General features: G+C 34.1%; 1 non-coding gene across 1 annotated transcript; it reads left to right on the top strand.

The window, feature by feature from the left end:
- The first annotated feature begins 2,940 nt into the window (after window positions 1-2,940).
- On the top strand, window positions 2,941-3,058 carry LOC126014620 (small Cajal body-specific RNA 8). The gene has a single exon (XR_007497632.1). It is a non-coding gene; the product is annotated as a small Cajal body-specific RNA 8 (non-coding RNA).
- The last annotated feature ends 20,338 nt before the right edge of the window (window positions 3,059-23,396 follow it).

Genomic DNA, 23,396 nt, shown 5'->3' on the forward strand with positions numbered 1-23,396 from the left:
CATCAGTGCCCCATGTTCTGAACTAACCTACGAGTTTATAAAAATGGTTTTAAGAATATTCTTGCCTGATATCAGTGTTGGATAGAAAATCCTCAAAGTAAAGTATTTAGTGTGCAGATGATCAGTGTACCTTTAAGATCTCATTATTTATAAGTTCAAGTCATGAATATTCCAAACACTCCACTAACAAATATGCTTCTAAAAACACACAAGGCCATAAAGAGAGAGATGAAAAAGGTCATTTCTTTAAATGTATATATTATTCATGTCACTTTGCTTCTTAGAACAAACAACTCCTGAATGGAAATGAGCTGCCAAAAAAAGTTACAGTAAAATAGTAATCTTGGTATTGTGACTAAATAAGGAAATAAAGAAATATTTTTTATTCATTTTAACAAGTCTGTCTTTATCAGACAAAGCAATGACCTAGATGTGGGGTGACTAGTCTGTTTACTATCTCCACAGGGGGTGAGAATTATAATTTAAGTTCCTGCTTCTATAAGGCTTTTTAAGTTATCCAACAGAAGCCCCCAGAAAAGGCAATATGGTTATATACTGATATTATATACTTCTGAAATTTCTTCAAATATGTTTCAGCAGCAATATCCTCAATTTACTTCATCTAATAAAATGTTAGTTTTTGCTTTATAGACCTTTTAGTAATTTGAAAAATATCTTACTAAATATTAAGAATGTATGAAAAGTATATGCCTAAGGAATTTCCCCTTTGGTGTCATTTCTATTTTAGAAAATGTGTTGGAGAGGTACATGGTAAACCTTGATAGAAATACTCAGGTGGCAGCTTAGAAGGTGGTATGTTCCAAGGTGATAAATTGGCCTTTTTATATTTTTAACAGCAGGGAAAGATGCTAAGAAATTGGAATGTATTAAACCTACTTCCATAAGAAAATGTATGCTTTGGTGTAATGAACTTTGTTATTATAAACATTTATCTTTCCCATAACAATGATACCCACTGACTTAATGCTAGCATCTTTTAACACACTTTTCCAAAAAACTTCAAAGGCAAATACAGATAGCTGATCTGAATCCCTTGCCTTCCAATCCCACTAGCAGCTTGACCTTGTAAGAAAATTCCCACTACTGACTGCATCACTGCTAGCGGGAATATATGTTGGATTTTACATGCTTAGAGAAATAGTCTCAAATATTTGTTTTTTTTTTCAATTAATAAAACTCTGCATAAAAAATATCTGTAAATCTCCATAATAGTAGAAAACAATTTCTAGCGATATGTTTAACTTAAGGATAGCAAGAATGAGGGAAAAGACAAAGTGAAGATAAAAAAGGGAAAACCAAGAAATCTGGTTAACAAATGTTAGCAATATGCTAACAAGCTGCCTAAGAAAGTTTCACGAAGCAAAAATGTAGCAACACTAGCTGAGACCTCCTTTCTCTCTCTTATCTCTTATTTCTTCACATTGGTTGACTTTTCCTGCACCTTTGAGTTTTCCCAAAATTCTTTCGAAGTAGCAGAGCATTAAAGCATGGGTAAAACTGTCATAGCTTCTATCATGGTGAGCATAATAAAGTTTATTTTGTAGTCCCACTTCTGTTTTTCCTATCAACCCTGATGAGAACCCTAAGAATAGTATTTTCTACTTGAGCTGTTTCAACAATAAGTTCTGGAAGAGTCACCAATGCCAACAATTTGGGTTTGGGGGGCCGGCAAGAAAGCACATCAGTAGGGCATTTGCCTTGCATGCTGCCAATGGTTTGAATTCTGGCATCCCATATGGTCCCCGGTGCTTGCCAGGAGCGAATTCTGAGCGCAGAATAATCCCTGAGGTAACCCCTGAGCGCCACTGGGTGTGACCTCTCACAAAGAAAAGTAGGGGAAAAAAACAATTATAGGGTTCTAATAGGCTGAGCAGGTCTGAGGAGGCATATCCTCTAGATCCCTGACATCAATATAAGCATATACATATGATACATATTCTCTATAGTGGAAGACTTCAAATTTAAAATCATCTCTGTGCAACAAATCTCATAATTTGACAGCAATATATAGTAGTAAGAATAGTATCATAAATAATTGCTTAAATTTAAAATATTAAAAAGAATCAATTGAATAATTTTTTTAACTTATTTAGTCCCTAATTAAAGACAGATCTTGGAGTAAGCTTTCCAGTGATGTTTTTCATGGTGTTTGACCTCCCAAATTCCAGTTGAGTCCAAGTCAGTTGTGACATTTTGTGATGATTGAAGGGAAGAGGAGGATGGATGTAAATTGCTTTTCCTATTGTTCTATTTTTAAGAAATGTTTTAAACATTAAAATCTAAATATATAGGTAAAATTCTATGTAAAATATATTCCAACAGCAGATGCCAATAGTAGGTCCTTCTCTTTTACATCATTTCTATTTCAAAGTCTCTCTTGAGAGCTAGCTGGTCAAGGAGCTGATTGTGTTGTCCTGGTTACTTTACCATCTCATCTCCCAGTTACAAACTAGCTTCTGCATGTTTCCTCTGAAATGCACTTGCCCTTAATCTCCCATTGATAGAAGCAGCTCACTAATTTAGAGATGCCTATCAGTGTTAGTTTCTCTGTCAAAGATTTCTAGCTTCCCACCTAGATTAGACTTTTGTGAAATGGGGACCTTAATGTCTATCTTTGAATAAATTTAAAGAAGATCTCTTAGTGACAGTGGGAGCAATTTAGATAGCATTTTGAAATTATTTGCTTCTTTGTCTTAGAAAAGTTCCAAAGGTCAAAAACCATTTTTACTTAATGTTTTTCTAAACGAAGTTAGAATTTGCATTATTGGAAATAGTCAATAAATATCTGTTGGATAAGTGAATAGCCTAGGTAAAATAAACTTTAACCCTAAAGTTAGGGAGTAGTAGGAATAAAACTTTTTTGCTATAATGGTATGGAGACTATCAGCAGAATACAAATTTAAGATGAAAAAGATTTCTTGTGAAGCTGAAATAAAAAGTATTGAAGTACTGCTTTGATTGTCACTAAAATAAATTGCCTTTTGATGACTGGATGGAATGAATTAAATCATGACAAACAGATACAGGGCAGGCAGTTAAACAAACAAAAAAAAATGAAGCTTCAGAGAGAGTACTGGAAAAAGACAATTACCTAGATCACAGTAGGGTGTGGTCCAAACACATCTCTCCCATCAAAAATTAAACAGAATGAAAACTATATACATACTAGCAGATCAATGTTGTTTTAAAAATGGGCTTTGATATTGGCAATTTGATCTGTGTGGCGCGTTAGCTGTGTATTTCTAAAGCATAAAGGCATTTATATTCTTGTAAACCAACATTAAGGTGATGAAAATGTTAAATAGAAATTTTATAGAGTAAGTATATAAAAGCATATAATCAATAAAGTTTGTGGAGAAGACTGGAATGACAGCACAGCAATAGGGTGTTTCAGACCTGGGAATGACCTGGGTTTGATTCCCGACATCCTGTGGTCAGCCGAGCCTGCCAAGAGAGATTTCTGAACACAGAGCCAGGAGTAATGCCTGGGTACCACTGGTGTGGCCCACTCCCCCCAAAAGAATAATGTTTGCATATTTACATGCAAAGATATACAAGTGGAAATGTATAAAAGCAGCAAAACAAAAATTATCTGTGGCCAGCTAGTGAATTTCTGTTTAATAAAAATTTCAAAATTACTAAAATGAAAATTTATAATTTATATTTTAAAATCTGATACTCTAGAAAAATGTTGCTAGACTGTTCAGAATTAAATGAAAAAAAGTAGAATAGTAAGTGGAGGAATAGTATAGTGGGTAGGGCAATTTAAATATCCAATACCCCAAATTGTTCCCCGAGTGGTCTCTGAGTGCAGAGCCAAGATTAAGTCCTGAGTACCACTGGATATGACACAAAAACACAAACAAACAAACAAAACAAAAAAACCCCACAAAGAGTGATGAGTTTAGTTAGGGAAATAACTACATTTTGAACTGTCCTAATAACGAGAAAGTATGAGGAAAATGGAGAGCCTGTCTAGAGTACAGGCGGGGTCGGGTGGGGAGAAGGGAGACTTGGGACATTGGTGATGGGAATGTTGCACTGGTGATGGGTGGTGTTCTTTACATGACTGAAACCCAAACACAATCATGTATGTAATTAAGGTGTTTAAATAAATTAAAAAAAACACAAACAAAAATAAGCATAAAATAATTAAGTTATTTTATAGCTTTCAAAAATATAATGTGTTATATATCTTTTAGGATTCTACTGCTATGATTATTAGTAGCATAAATATTTTTTAAGGGGCCAGAGCGGTGGCACAGTGGTAGGGCATTTGTCTTGCACACAGCTGATCTAGGAAAAATTATGGTTTGATCTCCTGGTGTCCCACATGGTCTCCCAAGCCAGGAACAATCGATTTCTGAGTGCATAACCAGGAGTAACCACTGAGTGTCACCGGGTATGGCTCAAAACAAAACAAAACAAAACAAAAATTTTAATATAATACATTAAACTTTCAGTTCAAACACAGTAAAATGTATGCCTAGAATATATTTCTGCTATGTAGCTATGTAGTTGTGTTTTTTTTTAGAGACATAGTTACAAAACTGACATAAAAATTGGTGGGAATCAATAGAATTCCTCCAAAAATAATAAAATGAGCATCTGGGGCAATAATGTGTCCAGCAATACTGCACATACTAGGCAGAAGTAATTCAGTACCACAGAGCAAAGTCCTCTTATTTCAGGACAGAAAGCCCTGCTGTGTAACTTATTCTAAATTACTGCTCTGCCGAACTACTTCAAATTTTCTCCCTTTTTACAAATCATGCACAACAAAAAAACCAAGAGGATTGGAATGATTGTCAAATAGACTATGATTTTAGGTGAGTGGTTCTCAATGGGAAGTGATTTTGATCTCAAAGGAATATTTGACAATATTTGAAACATTTTTGTTTAACAGTTGGGGAGAGGGGTAGGTATTAATGGGTAGCTCTTACAGGAGAGTACCACAGAGTCCTCAACATAAAGTATTTGATGAAAAAATGTCAATGTTATTGAGGTTGATGAATAGAACTACTTTTCAATAGCAGAGAGTGGATACAAAATAAAAGTTACTAGCTCTTTCATAATCAGGAACATAAAGAATTGAGATGTTACTTTGGAATAAAATAATTTCAAGCAAATCTCTACCATTACTGGTTTCAGAGCTCTATTGTATATGTATATGTTACATATATATATTGAATAATATTCATTATGTATTATATTTTATTATATATTATATTTTTATTATATTATATATCAATTATAAAGTCCTTGATAGGTGGTGGAGGATGGGGAGAGAGGCCTTTTTCTTCCGGCCTGGGCCACACACCTGCAAACCCCCTCCAACCAGCAGTCTCAGGGTGGCAGTAAGGAAATGATCCACAGGCAGTCAGGTTTCAGGAGACATCAACTTTATTAAGACCCTAGCCTCCATGTGTGGCTCCTAAGCTTTAAGTATTTTAAGCCTGCTCCATAAGTAGCCCTTCATTCAAATCTGTCTCTTCTCCCTCCATCCTTCTTGCTGAATCTCTCCCAATCTATTCTCTTCTTGCCCCTGAGGGAACCCCCCTTTTGCCTTTCTAGATTAGCAAAACAGGAAGCCAAAGACCATTCCCAGATGTGGGCAGGTCTGTCTCTAAAGGTGATCAAAATAGGAAATTGGGGGATGGGAGTAACATCTGTATAGTCTCTCTATATATGCTTAGTCTATATGTATATAGACTATACATATATATATATATATATATATATATATATATATGTGTGTGTGTGTATATATATACATATATATACTCTATTTCCTAGAATAAATCCACCTCATCAAGAAGACACATGGATCCTCTTTCACTCCAATGTTTAACCAAAGTTTCGTGACTGGAGTGTGTCCACAGATAATTCAGTGTCTCTTCAGAGTCTGCAGGAAGACAGCAGAAGTTGAGAATGTGCATTGTGCTTTTCTTCTTATTTTCTGAAATAGCCTCTGCAGTATGTAGTTTGCACAATAGAAAAGATGCTAGGAAAAGTTTTCCTTTCATGACCTTGCACTATGAAAGTTGGGTAGAATGGATGTTGACTGACTGACTCACTTTCATTTACAAAGATGTTGTATTTATATTTAAATGTAAGCAGTGCTCCCCTTGAGACCTTTTGTTACTCCTGGCCTTGTCATTCTGAATTCTACTGAGTGACTGATCTCTCAATTGGCTGGTTTCAGTTTCCAAGTAATTTTTCCCTTCAGAAGGACTCCGATTCTCTCTATTCCCTGATTATTTTTATGTTGCACAATATCGCAGTAACCTTAAAGAAATAAAAGCAACTTTACCCAATAATTTTTTTGGTTTGTATTCTCATCTACCCACACCTATAAGGCATTGGAATGTGTGTTTGTCTGAGTGAGTATATGAGTTTGTTTGTTTATCTTCCAGGTATTAAATGTTAGTAGAAATTGAAACGTCATATGTAAAGATCTGAGCTAACTAAATCCTCATCTCACTCCCCCGTATCTAATTTTTTATCATATGCCTAGAAACTTAAAGGACCAAATATGCCTTTTTTAAATTAGTATGTATACATTGGAACACAGATCTTGTTCTTTCATCATTTCAGAAATTTCTTTTGTGATATATTTTTGAATAATCCTCTTGATAAGTTAATATACCTCAGAGATAGTATATTATTTCGGGGCTTATGCTGGGTAATTTAAACTTATTTTTATAAGTATCCTTGTTTTATTATATCAGGATTCACTATGATGATGCTTTTTTCTCTATGTCAATAATTTAGTTTTAACTGTTGACTATATTGATAGTATTTTAGTTCCTTTGTTAATTAATTGAGTTTTAGTAGTAAATCTATTTCTTTGAACCATAAATGACTTTTTTGTATGTCTAACTTAAGTACAAAAATTGCTGAAATTAGGATATATAATTATGAAAACAATGATGTGTTCCTTTATGGTTGACAACCTGTACTATGTCTTAATTTTTCTAGTTTTCCTAAAATGTTAAAAAGATCCCAAGCATTTCCTTCTTTTTTACGTTATTTACAAGAATTATCTCATTCAATAAGAAAAAAATTAAAGCCTAGTGTACAATCGTGGTCAGATTGACAGTATTGAGACTAGGGTTCTTGCCTTTCATGTGGCTAACCTGGTTTGATCCTTGGCATTGCATATGGTATCCTGTGCCCCTCCAGGTATAATTTCTGAGCTCACTTCCAGGAGTAAGCCCCGAGCACCACTGTGTGTAGACCAAAAAAACAAAAAAGTAAAAAAATAACTAAAATTGTTCTCTTTCCTCACTTCAGATTACCTTCAAGTAGAGACATACAATAAGTGATATGTGGTTTGCTTCTCTTTCCTCCTGCTTATCTTTCCACAATTTATTCATCAACTGGGTCTCTGAGACCCAAGACTTTACTCCAGATGAGACTGTATTCTAATAGCAAACGCGGGACACTGGTGATGGTGGGGAAAGAGGAGTTAGGGGGATGGTACGTTTTGACTAAAGCAATTGTTATTACAGGAAAATTTCTGTGACTGGAGGACTCTTGCTTTCTGAGAACGAATTACATGGCAAAGCGCATGAAATGTCAGTTTATCTCTGCAAGTCATGTGGAAAACAGACACTCAAGTAGGAGATATCAGTACAATCTGACAAAGTAGCAAGGCAGGCCTCTCAAATTCGAAATTGTGCAGTAGCTTTTATAACTTCCTGCCGTGGGCAGGCCCAGATGGTGATAGGAGAATTTCAGTTTGGCACCTATCTTTAAGAGGTAAGTAGGGAAAGATATCTTGAAATTCAAGATGTGTTAGTTCAGTTTCCTGTCCTAAGTGGAAAGGGAGAAATGAACAGGCTTTGAAAGGTCATTTTTTAGCTAATACAACTGGGGCTGTAGTGACAAAGCCATACGTAAGCACCCCTAATACTCTGCTCTGATTATAAATGACAGTGGATAATAATAATAATTAATAATGATAATAAAAGTAACAATAAAAACATCATCATAATACTGTCAGTGCTTCTATTTCAGATGGTTTCGTTTGTCTTTTTTTCTATGCCAAGCTTTCCTAATATCCAGTCTCTCTCTTGGGTCATTTGGTCCTGGAAATATCTGAGACATATCTTTCCCTGGACCTCTACGAAACCTTAAGCCTTTCATTTCTTTTTTCTCCTTTTTCTCAACCCTAAACTTCCCCTAGGACTCCCTTTTCCTCTCATCATGATTGCACTTAGTCAAGAGCCCACTACATACTGATATAAAAACAAAGTGTATTACATCACCATTTTCCCCCTCTTTCCCTGCAGTCTTAATTGCTTATAGAAGCCAGAGTTCAGGAGTTTCAAACCTGGCAGAATCAGTTTTACTGTGCTAAAATTATTGTGGATTTTTCATTTGCAGTAGTATGAATGAGTGATGACAGGGAAAGGATTGTGCCATGGAAAAAATAATTTGTTATATTTCACAGGTAAAAGGGAATCATATTGCCATACAGGACCACAGGGAAATTATCAGGGTGGTCAGAAAGAAGAAAACAGGAGTGAAGGAATGTCCACATCAGAGATTTTATTGGAGTTTCCCCAGGGAAAAAAAGGCAGACAAATAATTCAGTCAGTTAGTTTGAATAATTTTCCTGAGTATTGAGGCATAGGTTGTGCCCCCTGTTGTCTGTTACTGAATACTGGGATGACTTGTGGAAGAAAAAATTGGCTTGAAATATGCATTAGTTTTTGTAAAAGTTCTCCCAGACTGTATAATTGAGATTGGTTGATTTATATATGATAAATGTGCTCCTAATTATGTCTTTTGATAGCTCTAAGAATTGACTCATTTTGAGACAGATGTCTCTCCTTGGGTCTATTTGGCCCACAGGTTCCAGAGAATAAAGACTTTGAGGGACAGAGATATAACTCAGCAATAGATTATTTGCCTTGTATAGTTGAGGCCCTGGGTTTAATCCAAAATACCAGGAAAATATATGTTTTTAAAAGAATAGAGAAAATACAGAACTAAAATGAATTTCATTGGCTCTCTAAAAATCAGTCTCATGTAGACAAATAGAGAATCTATAAAAACACAGAATAGCCTTCGTATAATAAAACATCTCTTTATTGATATATTTTATCACTTGATAAGAGCACATGGACACTCTTTGCATCTAGTGTTCTTCTAACATAAATATGCCAGGTGCAAAATTAAGACATACTTATACTAAAAGAATTGTTATTATATTACAATTTTATAGGTGTCATAGAAAATTACTACAAATGCAGTCTTTCACTGGGTTAAAATCAAGATTTTGTTAAAAGGCATCTAATTATTTCTAGATGCTTGTGCAGACTTCCTCTCCTCGTTAAATACAATGGTAATTAAGTTATTTTGTCCTTTGTGGCAAATGGAGGACAATCAGGGTTATGGCTAAGTATTTGAATTTTAAATAGATTAATTCAAGCTGGTTACCTACTGGAGTGATTTCATCACATTTGAAGGAATTTAAAGTGATTGGTCATTTTTCTATACCATCTAAAACAAATTTCAGTGCTTTCAGGTGCCAAGAAAGTCATTGATTTATTTGATTATTTGAGTTATATCTATCTTCCTCAATTTTTTTGCTCTAATCACAAATCAGCAGGAGTCCATTCTTTTTTTTTTAACCAATGAAGCTAATAGCTAGTGTTAATCTTAAGCAAAACAAAGATATTGATGCTTAGAATAGCAATTCTATGCTTTTAAATTTTATAGTCCAGTTGCGTTCTGTGATGTATTGGATACTAAGAAACAGATCTATAATATTTTTGTGAAATATAATACTTCATTTTGCCTCACTCAGAAATAATTCATTTGTTTGGGAGAAGACATTGAAAGAAGGATAACTAATAAAAAAACATCAGTGTTTCCTTATAGTGATTTAAGTTTTTGCTGAATTTGAAATTTTTATGCCAATACACCATGGGTCACTGATTTAAACAAATTAAAGGCATAAATCATATGAAGGCTGTAATTGCCAGGATGGTTTGGTTTTCACTTTATACATATAAAAGCTATTTGTTTTGCTCTATTTTATTGTCTCTGCTTTACCTGTTTTATTGTTTTGCTAAAAGAGTTTTTTATTTTGGTTCTCCTTTAATATAGGCTCCATTTACAGACTGTTGAATCAATTTGGATGTACTGGGTTTTAGCAGTTTGTGAAATAGTACTAATATATTTTAAATGAGGAAAGCTTTCTTTGTGATATCATTCACTGTATTAATCTATTTATCTTCAAAAATATTGAAACCAGAAAGCAAAAAATCTAATACTTTTTTTAGAACCAAAAAAAAAGAAAAGAAAAACTAAAACATCTATCTGCAGTTGAAAGAAAGAAAGAAAGAAAGAAAGAAAGAAAAAGAAGAAAAAGAAAGAAAGAAAGAAAGAAAGAAAGAAAGAAAGAAAGAAAGAAAGAAAGAAAGAAAGAGAGAGAGAGAGAAAGAAAGAAAGAGAAAGAAAGAAAGAAAGAAGAAGAGAAGAAAGAAAGAAAGAAAGAAAGAAAGAAAGAAAGAAAGAAGAGAAAAAGAAGAAAGAAGAAAGAAAGAAAGAAAGAAAGAAAGAAAGAAAGAAAGAAAGAAAGAAAGAAAGAAAAGAAAGAAAGAAAGAAAGAGAAAGAAAGAAAGAAAGAAAGAGAAAGAAAGAAAGAAGAAAGAAAGAAAGAAGAAAGAAAAAAGAAAGAAAGAAAGAAAGAAAGAAAGAAAGAAGAAAGAAAGAAAGAAAGAAGAAGAAAGAAAGAAAGAAAGAGAAAGAAAGAAAGAAAGAAAGAAAGAAAGAAATAAAGAAAGAAAGAAAGAAAGAAAGAAAGAAAGAAAGAAAGAAAGAAAGAAATAAAGAAATAAAGAAAGAAAGAAAGAAAGAAAGAAAGAAAGAAAGAAAAATTAGTGTCAAAATTTGAGCCCAGGCATTCTGAGTTCAGATCAGTAAGATTCCACCTTTTTATAACTGCAGATAGATGTTTTAGTTTTTCTTTTCCTTCTTTTTTTTTTTTTTTGGTTCAAGAGTATGGAAAACTTTTCACAAACTCCTAAATCACAGAAATCCACAATATTTATTTGTATCACATATACAAATGATGCAAATCAATTTAAAAATATATATTAAATATTTTATATCATTGAAACCATGGTGATTTAAAAGTCCTTCACGGTTGGGTTTCAGCAATACAATGAATAAGGGACAATCCCACCAACAGTGTTAGCCACTTTCTACCAATGTTCTGCAGGTACATCCATCCCATCAAATATCCTCCCTTCTCCCAGCCTGCTAGTATATCAGGCCCATTTTAAGTTTATTTTGTTAAAATTTGGGTCTCTTGATTCCATTGCTGTTGCCTTTGGATTGGACATTAATTATGTCCTCTTTTAACACCACCAGAGCACCTGAGACCACTTGGCCACTGGTTTCCATCCTTTGACTTTGTGTTTTTCCTCTATCACGCATTTTTTTTTCTTTCTCCTTGCAATTAATGGGTGTTCAAAAAACTTCCTATTTAAATCATTTAACTCCCCTTTAAACTCCAAGTTTAACTATTGCATTTCTACATGCAGTACTTTAAAATACCACATATAATTCTGTATTTATCCTTCTAATGATTTACTTCATTTAATATAACATCTTCTAGTACCAACCATATTGCTTCAAATTGCATGATAGCATCATTCCTTACAGCGACATAGTATTCTATTGTATAAAAGTAGCCCATCTTCATAATTCATTCATCTGTTTTTGGACATCTATTTTTTTCCAAGTCTTAGTTACTGTAGTGAGTGCTGCAATGAATACTTATGTACATACATCTTTTTAAATGAATGATTTTCTGTTCTGGAGGATATATTTCCAAAAGAGGGATTGTTAGATCTTTTTTTTTTTTTTTGGTTTTTGGGCCACACCCTGTGCCGCTCAGGGGTTACTCCTGGCTATGCGCTCAGAAGTTGCTCCTGGCTTCTTGGGGGACCATATGGGACACCGGGGGATCGAACCGCAGTCCGTTCTAGGCTAGCGCAGGCAAGGCAGGCACCTTACCTCCAGCGCCACCGCCCGGCCCGGATTGTTAGATCTTAAGGCAGCTCAATTTTTAGTTTATTCAGAACCCTCCAGAACACTCCAAACTCTTTTTCATAGGAGTTGGACCAGTAACATTCCCACCAACAGTGGATGAGAGTTCCTTATTCACCAATCCCCCATAACCACAGATTGTTACCAGTATTTTTATGTGTGCTTTCTGTCCAATTGTTGTATTGATTTGGAATTTCTTAATGATAAATAATGACCATTCTTATCATGTGTCTATTGGCTATCTGTTGGTCTTCCTCTGAGAAGTGTCTGTTCACTTCCCCTCCCATCTTTTGGTGGGCTTTTTAGCTTCGGTGAAGTTGACCTTTATGAGTGCTTTGCAAATCTATGAAATCAAATCTTTTTCTGATGTGTTGAGTGCAAAAAATTATTCCCACTCAGTGAGCTGTCTTCTAATTTTAGCCGGTGTTTCTTTAGCCATACAGAATTTTTAAAATTTTTGTTTGTTTTTGGGTCACACAGAGTGACACTCAGGGGTTACTCCTGGCTATGCACTCAGAAATAGCTCCTGGCTTGGGGAACCATACAGAACATTGGGGGATCGAAACGTGATCTGTCCTAGCCTAGCACAGGCAAGGCAGACACCCTACTGCTTGTGCCACTGCATCTGCCCCAAATACAGAATTTTTTTTAGATTGATGAATCTTCCAAAAAAAATGAGAGATAGTAATCCTCCATTTCTTTTTCTTATTTTATACTATAAAAATAATCTCTATGAAGCAAACATTATGCACATTCCCAAAGATGTCAGAGATACTACCAAGAAAGAAGACTGGAGGCCAATCTCACTGATGGATATTGATGCAAAAATCCTTAATAAAATCTTAGCAAACCAAATTCAACAAAACAATAAAAAAGATTACTCAGATCATGAGCAATGGGTTTTTATCCCAGTTATGCAAGGAAGATTCAATATATGTAGATCAACCAATATCAAACACCATATCATTAACAGAAAGTATAAAAATTACATGATTAGATCAATCAATGCCAAAAAGGCATTTGACAATGTCTAACACACATTTATGATTAAAATTCTAAGAAAAACAGATGTGTAAGGAACCTTCTACAAGAGAGCAACACTATCTATAAAAAGCCCATAGTCAACATTTTTTTTAGTGGCTAAAAACTAAAAGCATTTCCACTAAAGTCAAGTAGTAGGCAAGAATACCCATTGTCTCTACTCTTATTGAGTATATTATCAGAAATCCTTGTAATAGCAATCAGGCAAGAGAATATAATAAAGGAATCCAAATTTAAAAAAAAGAAAGAAGCCAAACTATTACTATTTGCAGGTGACCTGATAAAATATATTGAAGATCCTAAAAAGTCCACAAAATAATTGTAAGAAACAATAAGCCAATACAGCAAAGTGGAAGTTAAAAAATTAATACACAAAAAACAGTTGCATTCCTATATATTACATCTTAGATGAAAAAGAGATCAAAGAGTCTATCTCAGTTAAAATGGTGTCCAAAATTATCAAGTACCTAGATATTAACCTATCAAGAAAAGTGAGAGACCTAAACCATAAAAACTTCAAAAATACTTAAGCAAGAAATTGAAAAAAGGGCCCAGAGAGATAGCACAGTGGTGTTTGCCTTGCAAGCAGCCAATCCAGGACCAAAGGTAATTGGTTCGAATCCCGGTATCCCATATGGTCCCCCGTGCCTGCCAGGAGCTATTTCTGAGCAGACAGCCAGGAGTAACCCCTGTGCAACGCTGGGTGTGGCCCAAAAACCAAAAAAGAAAAAAAAAAAAGAAAGAAATTGAAAAAGACCTAAGGAAATAGAAAAACATTCAATGCTCATGGACCAAAAAAATCCAATATTAACGAAATGATCATAACTAAACTAATATATAGATTCAATGCAATCCCTACACAAATTCAAAAAATGTACTTCAAGGACTTAGAATAATCAATTATAAAGTTTGCATGGATCCAAAAAAGAACTAGAATAGCCAAATCCATATTGAAAAACAAAACAAAAAAAAAGAGAGGAATTTCATTACCTATCTTGAAACTCTACTACAAAGTTAGAGTGATCAAAACAGCATGGTGTTGGAACAAAGGCAGAGTTCAGACCAATGATCAGAATAGAATATTGTGACAAACCCTTAACTATACGGTCAATTAATCTTTGAAAAAGGAGCCAAGAACTAAAGTGGAATAAAGACAATCCCTTTAACAAATAATGTTGGTTGGAGCCAGAGCAGTAGCAAAGCATTAGGGCTTTTGCCTTGCATCCAGCTGACCAAGGATGGACCTGGGTTCGATTCCCAGCATCCTATTTGGTACCCTGAGCCTGCCAGGGGCGATTTCTGAGTGTAGAGCCAGGAGAAACCTCTGAGCAACCCCCGTGTGGTCTAAAACACCCCCCAAAAAAACCAAACAAACAAATGGTGCTGGAACAATTTAATAACCACTTGTAAGAAATTAAAGATCAGTCCATACCTCACACCTTACACAAAAGTCAATTCAAAATGGATTAAAGACCTCGAGATTAGCCCCTAATCCTTAAAGTTCATTGAGGAAAATACTTCAAAATTTAAACCTCAAAGAAATTTCTGGTGATAAGATGCCAATGCAAAGACTAAAGAATCAAATCTGTATAAATGTTACTACATCAAACTAAAAACTTTCTGTATGGCAAGTATATTCTTATTTTTAAAAAATAAATTAAAAATTATAGAGAAATACAATGTTTTTGCTTAAACGTAATTTAGTTTTATTCATGGAAAATATATATTTAATGATTATATCCAGAATCTTCCCAAATCTCAATTTGTCAGTTTTAAAAATTTTTTTCTGTAAAATGTGTGAAATTTAATCAACAAAAAGATTTTTCTTGTCAGTATATTTCACCCCTGCCCTAGAAAGCAGAGTATGGACCAATTGTTCAAATTACAGATCTTTGGAAAGCACATCTTCATGAGACTTATCTAAAAAGGAGTATTCACTATTTCCCTTTTATTTACTAATTTCACTAAGATTCCAAGGTGCCCACCATAAATGCCTAAACAACCACTTTGAAATTGGTTAGAAGGCCAGAATTCTAATATAGTCAACTTCAATCTGATATTTTTATATAACTTTATAACATATTTTAAAAAATGTGTTTATGAGACTGAAACCATAGTACAGCAGGTAGGGAACTTACATGTGGTATTTAGAAATGCTGCATGTAGAAAGGCAATGGTTTAAATAAAAATTGTCTTAAACACCCTTGGCCCCAGAGTATAGTGAGGAGAGGATCCAAACTAAGTTTAGAAGAAGAAACACAAATATGAAAGAATCTGGGCCTGTGGCCAAGCAGTCTCAAATCCATCGGTGAAGAAAAAATAAAAAGGATGGAATCAAGTATCGAAGCCATAGTCAACAGCAATGGAATCAAGAGACCAAAACTCTAACTATCTAAATGTTAAATGGGCCTGTTATAATGACAGTCTGGGGAACAAATATAGTGGTTAAGAAACACTCTGGAAACCTAGTGATTAGAAGTCAACACTGGTGGTGAGATTGGCCCTGATTCATTGCATGTCTGAAACCCAACCCAATGTAAAACATTATGGTTTCAATAAAATAAAATATAAAAATTGATGGTTCATCTTGTGCATAACCAACCCAAGTTCTATTCCCCCAGTGTCTGATATGGTCACCTGAGCCCAATAGTAGTGATTTCTGAGTAAAGAGCCAGCAATAATTCTTGAGCACTGCCCAGGTGTGGCCCCAAAATAAAAAACAAAATATTTCAAAAACAACAAAACTTTCACAGAAAAAAAAATTTTTGTAGAATAACGCTTTTTGCTACCATGCCCCAAAATATCAAGCACTAATATGAGCTATTACTATTATTTTCTAACAAAACTCTTTGCCATTCGGTCTATTTTATCATGTTTTTACAATATTTCCACAAGATGGCTGGTTTTGCCTTTCTCCATAAATGAAGAATTCATAAACATAAAAGTTGGATTTATGCAACCACTATTCTTACAGTTCAGTGCAAAATATCAAATTGTACTTCATTGAAAAAGTAAACGATACTTAGAATAGTTATGACTCAACCACAGAGAACCTAAGATTAGCAACAAAAGTAGTCAATATACATTTAATTGAAATCATGACAGATTTTCTCTGACAATGAAAAAGTTACCATGAGAATAAACTCAGGGTGGGGGGAGTGAAGAAAGGTTTCTCTGAGATAAGATTCTATAAACTGATTGGTAAACAGAAGGTAGTAGGATGAATATAATGACTCACTTTCTGACTCAATAATATAAAGATGCAATCTTAAACTCATAGTATTATAGTTATGTGATCTACATGATATATCAGAATTTAAAGGTAGAGGGACAATAAAAGATCTTTTGAGGAGAAATCCAAGAAGAAGTTATGTGGTCTAGTAGCAGCAGAAACTGAACTCATCTTGAATTCAAATACCAATTCTCCTTCTTAATATATACAAGGAAATTTGCTTATTCCATGTGTAAGTTGTTTCAATAAAAAATTGGGAATATAAATAATGCCTACTTTAGAATTGGTCAAATCAATTTTTATACAGCATTTAAAAGAGTAACTAGTTCAAAATTAGTGTACAGTAAAACTTTTTAAAACTTTTTTATCATTAAAACACACAAAACAGGAACACAGTGGCATATATATAAAACAGTCAGGTGTCAAGTGATCAATTTAGGCAGCAAGCCAAATCCTATGAAGAATCATACTTTTACACACTGATTGTGAAGTATAAGAGGCAAGAGAGACAATAGCTCCCGCTCTCCCCATCACAGAACTATAGTAAAAATGGACTGGGGTACAGCAGTAGGGGTATAGCAGTAGGAGAATAGCAGTATGGATACAAATTCTTAGCATCTCAAAATTTGATTTTATATTCTTATCACCTCAAAGTTAAGAATCCCTTAACTCAATTCAAAGAATACCTTGTATTAAGTATACAAAGTCTACTTAATAATTTTAGTTTTGTGATTAAGGATAGGAGTGAGAGAATCTTCTAGGTAAAAGTGGAAAGGTTCTGAGAAGGTGGATAAGAGATTCTTGGTGATATATCTGGTTGGGAAGGTGACCAGAAATATTCTGGATAGTAATGAGAAGTGAATGTCTGATCCACTAGACCTGAAATTTTGACAGATTCTCTTACACTAAAACTGTCATTTACTATCTGTGTGCCAAGTCTGGTGTTGGAAAGGCAACTTCCTTAATAAATTCTAATAGGAAAAGTTCTATAATTCCTAAACTTTGACCCGATAATTATGTATAAAATTTTGGCCTGAAACCAGTCTACACAATAATTAGCTTGAACTATGCTCACTAAATTTCTTTCTTTCCTTCTTTTTCCCTTTCTTCATCTTTATTCTCCTCTTATCTTGAACATCCTCCTTTTCATTCTATTCTCTTTCTTCTTTTCATATTCCTCCTTTTCCATCTCATCTTTCTTCTTTTGTCCCCATGAGTCTTCTCAGGTTCTTATCATACTGTGATTGTAGTAAAAATAGTCATCAATCATCTGAAAAAGTCTGTTTTCTGTTCCATTTATTTAGTTTATTTTTGATGCTTACTTTTTTCATTTCTTAATTTTGGGGGTTGACTTTTTATCACGTGCAAGTAATTTTGAATAGACAAAATCACCCTGTTTAGTGTCACTAAAAATGCATGTATTAAGGATCAGACTTGGGTGCTAGGATTATGGCCTAATTGGAATTCAAACTCTCAACTTCTTAAAAAAAATTAAAATACCAGTGTAAATTGAGAGTCAAGCCAATTCAAGATTAGATTAAAAGACATAAGGGAACTGATTATAAAAGTAAATAAATAGGATGCCAAAGAATGTAAGCTATGTTTTGGAGATGTACTAAATATTTGACTTGGATAAAAAAAATGTACAGGAGGGGCCAGTGTTGTTAGCACTGTGGTAGGGCATTTACCTTGCACACAGCTGACTCAGGGTCAATGTGGATTTGATCCCCAGCATTCTATATGGTCTCCCCAAGCCAGGTGTGGTTTCTAAGCACAGAGCTAGGAGTAACTCCTGAACACTGCTGAGTGTGCCCCCGCAAATGTACAGGAAGTAGTGAACTCCATCCAAAATCCCTGGTATCACATAACCCCTAGAAGACCTCCAGGTGTTATTCACTTTTGGGTATAAAACCAAGCCAAATTTTGGGGCACTGCCACCAAAACAAAATCAAGTAAAAAATGTTGACTAGAAAACTGATCATTGATCATTCTTAATAATGTACCAAGAGCAAAGAGAGAAAGTAGTACAATTCATGGTCAAAACTAGAGAAAACTTTTGCTAGAAATCCTGATTAAATATTTTTTAAATAAATACTGACAATAAGGAATTAATCCTACAAGAATATCAAATTGAGGTGAAATGATAAAAATGATGAATTTATGAATCCAACAATCTCACAATGCAAATGTAGCTAATACACTCTGTCCAGTACTTAGTTTCCCTGTGAAAAATAATGAGAAAAAAGAAAAGTAAATCTAAGTCAATGATACATCTGTTCATAAACTTCAATTTATTAAACGTGAAGTAAAATTCTGACAGCTATAAAACAGGGTGAACAGTTGTGTGTTTGTATTAAAATATCATTGAGATAAGCAATAACCAGCTCTCCACGCAAAGTAACATCTGCGATATAATCACACTATTTCTGGCTGAGTCATCTCATGCTGGGAGAAAACACAGGGTAATGGAGCTATCATTTGTAGTGTTCTTAATTCAGTTAGGATAGAATTTTGCTTTTTTTTTTATACCTTATCAGAGTAGGTCCTAGAGATGCAACAAGAATCATAAAAAAATACATTTGAGGGGTCATCGAGATCAATGGACCAGGGGAATGATTAGTATGAAGGGTCAATGTAACCCTAGAATTGAATGTTTCTCAACATACTGCTGGGAGCCATCATGGTACATAAAGCCAAGAGTGGACTCAATTCTGCAAGGTATGGTGGTACAACCAAAAAATGTAAACATTTAAAACAGAAATTAAATGAATTTTAGAATATCCATAGAGCTCAGTGCTAAAGTATACCTAAGAGTCTGGTTTTGATCACCAGCATTCCAAAGTTAATAAACTTTTAGCTGATTGTTATAGTTTACTGCAAATTAGAATCTATAAAATATATGTTAATCTATCCTGACAACTCCTGAATTAAAATATAAACACTCTTGTAATTAATAAGTTTGCTTCTAACTCTTCATCTTGGGTGAGGAGACACTTGTTTACACATATGTATATATACATATATACTCATATATGCATACATGCATTATATTGTTGTCTAAATTTGTGCTTGGAGAAAGTTTAATTCAAAGATAAAAATCACTCTTAATAGGTCCTTATAAAGTTCTTAATGACCTATTAACAACCCCTTGAATGCAGATTCATCTGATAGAAACAATATTTTTTACATTAAGCTGCATTATAAAGAAAATGTCTTGAAATAATTAAAAACACTATTTTGTATGTATACAAGTAGCCCTATAAGGAACTTACTGTAAATAGATTAATATAGATTTCTGATAAAAATGTATACTGAAAAATAAAGTCACCTGCTGTACTTAGATAATTATTAGTAGGAATCATGTTATAGAAAAATTGAGATTCAGCATGCTTTTATTTAAACACTGGGCTTGTGTCCTTGAGAAAATTATGTATTCTTAAATTCTCGAAGAATAATTAGATGCTTAAAAATGTAGTTTTCTTCTCATATACATTTTTTTATAAATAGCTCAAAGAGAATTGGCAAAAGGGAATACATGTAGCAATTTTATAGTACTGAGTTAATTTTTCAAAAACATTAAAAAGTGAAAATAAAAGATATTTAGAGAATAATTAATATTTTGTTTTATTTATTAATTTAAAACTTATAATATGCTAGTTTAGGTGAAATTCTTACATATGAAATTCTTATATATGGTTTAAATATTTATATTTATTTAAGCACCACAAAGATGTTTAAGATCCTCCCTACATCAATGTCTTTATGTTATTTACAGTTCAACTCATTATTTTCACCCCAGCCCCACTACCTATTTTACATAATTTATTTTAGTTCCATAATATAAGACCAAGATTTCATTATCATATGATCTAGATTCTCATATTTGTTTCTCAATAATCCTCATATGAGTGGATTTCACTATTCTGCCTCTGGATAATTTTACTTAAAATGATTCCTTCCAGTTTCATCCAGGTTGCAGAGAACCGCTTGATTTCATCTTTCTTACAAATGCATAATATTTCTATGCACATACAATACTCATATATATCACAACACTTTTTTAAATTATGCTTTGTTTTTAAATCACACCAGATGGAGTTGGTACTTATTTTGGGCTTTGTACTTATTTTTTTTTAATTTTTTTAAACAACTTTATTACATACATGATTGTGTTTGGGTTTCAGTCATGTAAAGAACACCACCCATCACCAGTGCAACATTCCCATCACCAATGTCCCAAATCTCCCTCCTCCCCACCCGACCCCCACCTGTAATCTAGACAGGCTTTCTATTTCCCTCATATGTTCTCATTATTAGGATAGTTCAAAATGTAGTTATTTCTCTAACTAAACTCATCCCTGTTTGTGGTGAGCTTTATGAGGTGAGCTGTAACTTCCAGTTCTTTTCTCTTTAGTGTCTGAAAGTTATTATTGCAAGAATGTCTTTCATTTTTCTTAAAACCCATAAATGAGTGAGACCATTTTGCGTCTTTCTCTCTCTCTCTCTGACTTATTTCACTCAGCATAATAGATTCCATGTATATCCATGTATAGGAAAATTTCATAAATTCATCTCTCCTGACAGCTGCATAATATTCCATTGTGTATATGTACCACAGTTTCTTATCCATTCATCTGTTGAAGGGGACCTTGGCTGTTTCCAGAGTCTTGCTATGGTAAATAGTGTTGCAATGAATATAGGTGTAAGGAAGGGATTTTTGTATTGTATTTTTGTGTTCCTAGGGTATATTCCTAGGAGTAGTATAGCTGGGTCTAAAGGCATCTTCAAAGAGGAAACTGTACTCTCCAAGCAAGTGAAAGCAGAGATTAACAGATGGGAATATATTAAACTGAGAAGCTTCTGCACCTCAAAAGAAATAGCGCCCAGGATACAAGAGCCCCCCACTGAGTGGGAGAAACTATTCACCCAATACCCATCAGACCAGGGGCTAATCTCCAAAATATACAAGGCACTGACAGAAATTTACAAGAAAAAACATCTAATCCTATCAAAAAATGGGGAGAAGAAATGGACAGACACTTTGACAAAGAGGAAATACAAATGGCCAAAAGGCCATGAAAAAATGCTCCACATCACTAATCATCAGGGAGATGCAAATCAAAACAACTATGAGGTACCACCACCTCACACCACAGAGATTGGCACACATCACAAAGAATGAGAACAAGCAGTGTTGGCGGGGATGTGGAAAGAAAGGAACTCTTATTCACTGCTGGTGGGAATGCCATCTAGTTCAACCTTTATGGAAAGTAATATGGAGATTCCTCCAAAAACTGAAAATCGAGCTCCCATATGACCCGGCTTTGTACTTATTAATGTATCACAACTGTTGGGATGTAGGGGACAATATGGAATTTTGGGAATCAACTCCAGGATGCAAAGCAAGCACTGATGTACAATGACTTAAACTTCCCTATATATCATGATTTTTTTATTAATCCATTCATGCCATTGGCCATTAGAGTTAATCCCATATCCTGGTTATTATACTAAATGTACTTTAGTGAGCATAGAAGATTTTATATATATATAAGTGTATTATTTTATATAAATATTAATAATATATTATATTACATAATATATACAAATATATATTTTGAAGTAATGGTATTGTGTTTAGTTTAAATACAAAAACGTTAAATTGGGTCATATGGGAGCCTTATATTTACTGTTTTAGGAAAATTATGTATTGTTTTCTACAGAGACAGAATGAGGTAACATTCTCACCAAAAGTAAAGACAGAGTCCTTTTCCATAACTTCCTGTCAAACAGGACTGTTGAATTTTGAATTTCCTGTCAAAAATGTCTTTTGATACACACCATTCAATAGTGAGACTTTACTGGTGAGATGCTATCTCATTACTGTTATGATTTGCAAGTCCCATATAAGTATATACTAGTATTTTGTCATAGCTTATTGGACAACTGTATATCCTTATTGTCTAGCTTGGTGGTTGCAGGCCGCGACTTGTGAGCCACATGCAGCTCTTTACACTTTTTAATGCAGCTCTTCTATGTGCCAGGCAGCTGCTCCAGGAGTCAGGACTCTGCTCCTAGCCTCCGTCAGTGCGAGCCCTGTGTGCAGCCCCGGTGGCCGGCTCCACACAGCTCTGATCAGAACCAAGGCCAATGTTCACATTAGTGTTTGTGACTTTGTCAGTCATTGTCAAGATGTAATTTTCTCTACATTGTAAGGCAAATTTTACGGAATTTAACGTTATCGATACGTAATATCATTCTAAAGTTTTTGTTTTATTTGTTGTGTTATTCGTATCCTCCCGGCCTATGTGGATACTTGCATGCAGAATATTCTCAATAAAAACTTATTGAAACTAAGAACAGCGTACCATCCTATGTATTTTTGGTTTTAAAAATGTGGCTCTCAAAATAAATTTCAATCGTGGTTTTGGCGAGATTTGGCTCAGTTGAAAAAAAGGTTGCCCACCACTGGTCTAGCTAATTTGGTGCAGTCATTATTTGCATTCGGATTTGATCTACTAACATCCTGGATCTTTCTAGTATCTACTGAAATTGAAGAACCTAGATCCCTGTAGTTGTTTACAAAGGAAAAATTATGTAATAGATAATCTAGGAACTAAATTTTACTTTGTAATTTTTTTACTTGAGGTCCACAACCTGCTTACTCCTGGCTCAGTGCTCAAGAAGCATTTGTGATGGTGCTTGGAGGACCATACGTGGTGCTGAGAATTGAACCTGAATTAGCTGCATACAAGGTAATCATGTTACTAAGCTGAAAGATCTTTCTGAACATTTTGAAACAAGAATTTCTATGTGTCTATTTTAATTACATAGATCCACTTGAAAATTAGTTAAACTTTTAAGACTTGAAAATTCTTAAGACTTGGATTTCAGGGTTGGCGTAACGATACAGCAATAAGGAGGGCATTTGCTATCTAAAACTCAGACAGACTCAGGTTCGATTCCAGGATTTTATACAGATTGTTTTGTTTTGTTTTTGGAAAACACCCGGCAGTTCTCAGGGCTTACT

The sequence above is a fragment of the Suncus etruscus genome, chromosome 7 (assembly GCF_024139225.1).
Source record: "Suncus etruscus isolate mSunEtr1 chromosome 7, mSunEtr1.pri.cur, whole genome shotgun sequence".
Taxonomy (NCBI): Eukaryota; Metazoa; Chordata; class Mammalia; order Eulipotyphla; family Soricidae; genus Suncus; species Suncus etruscus.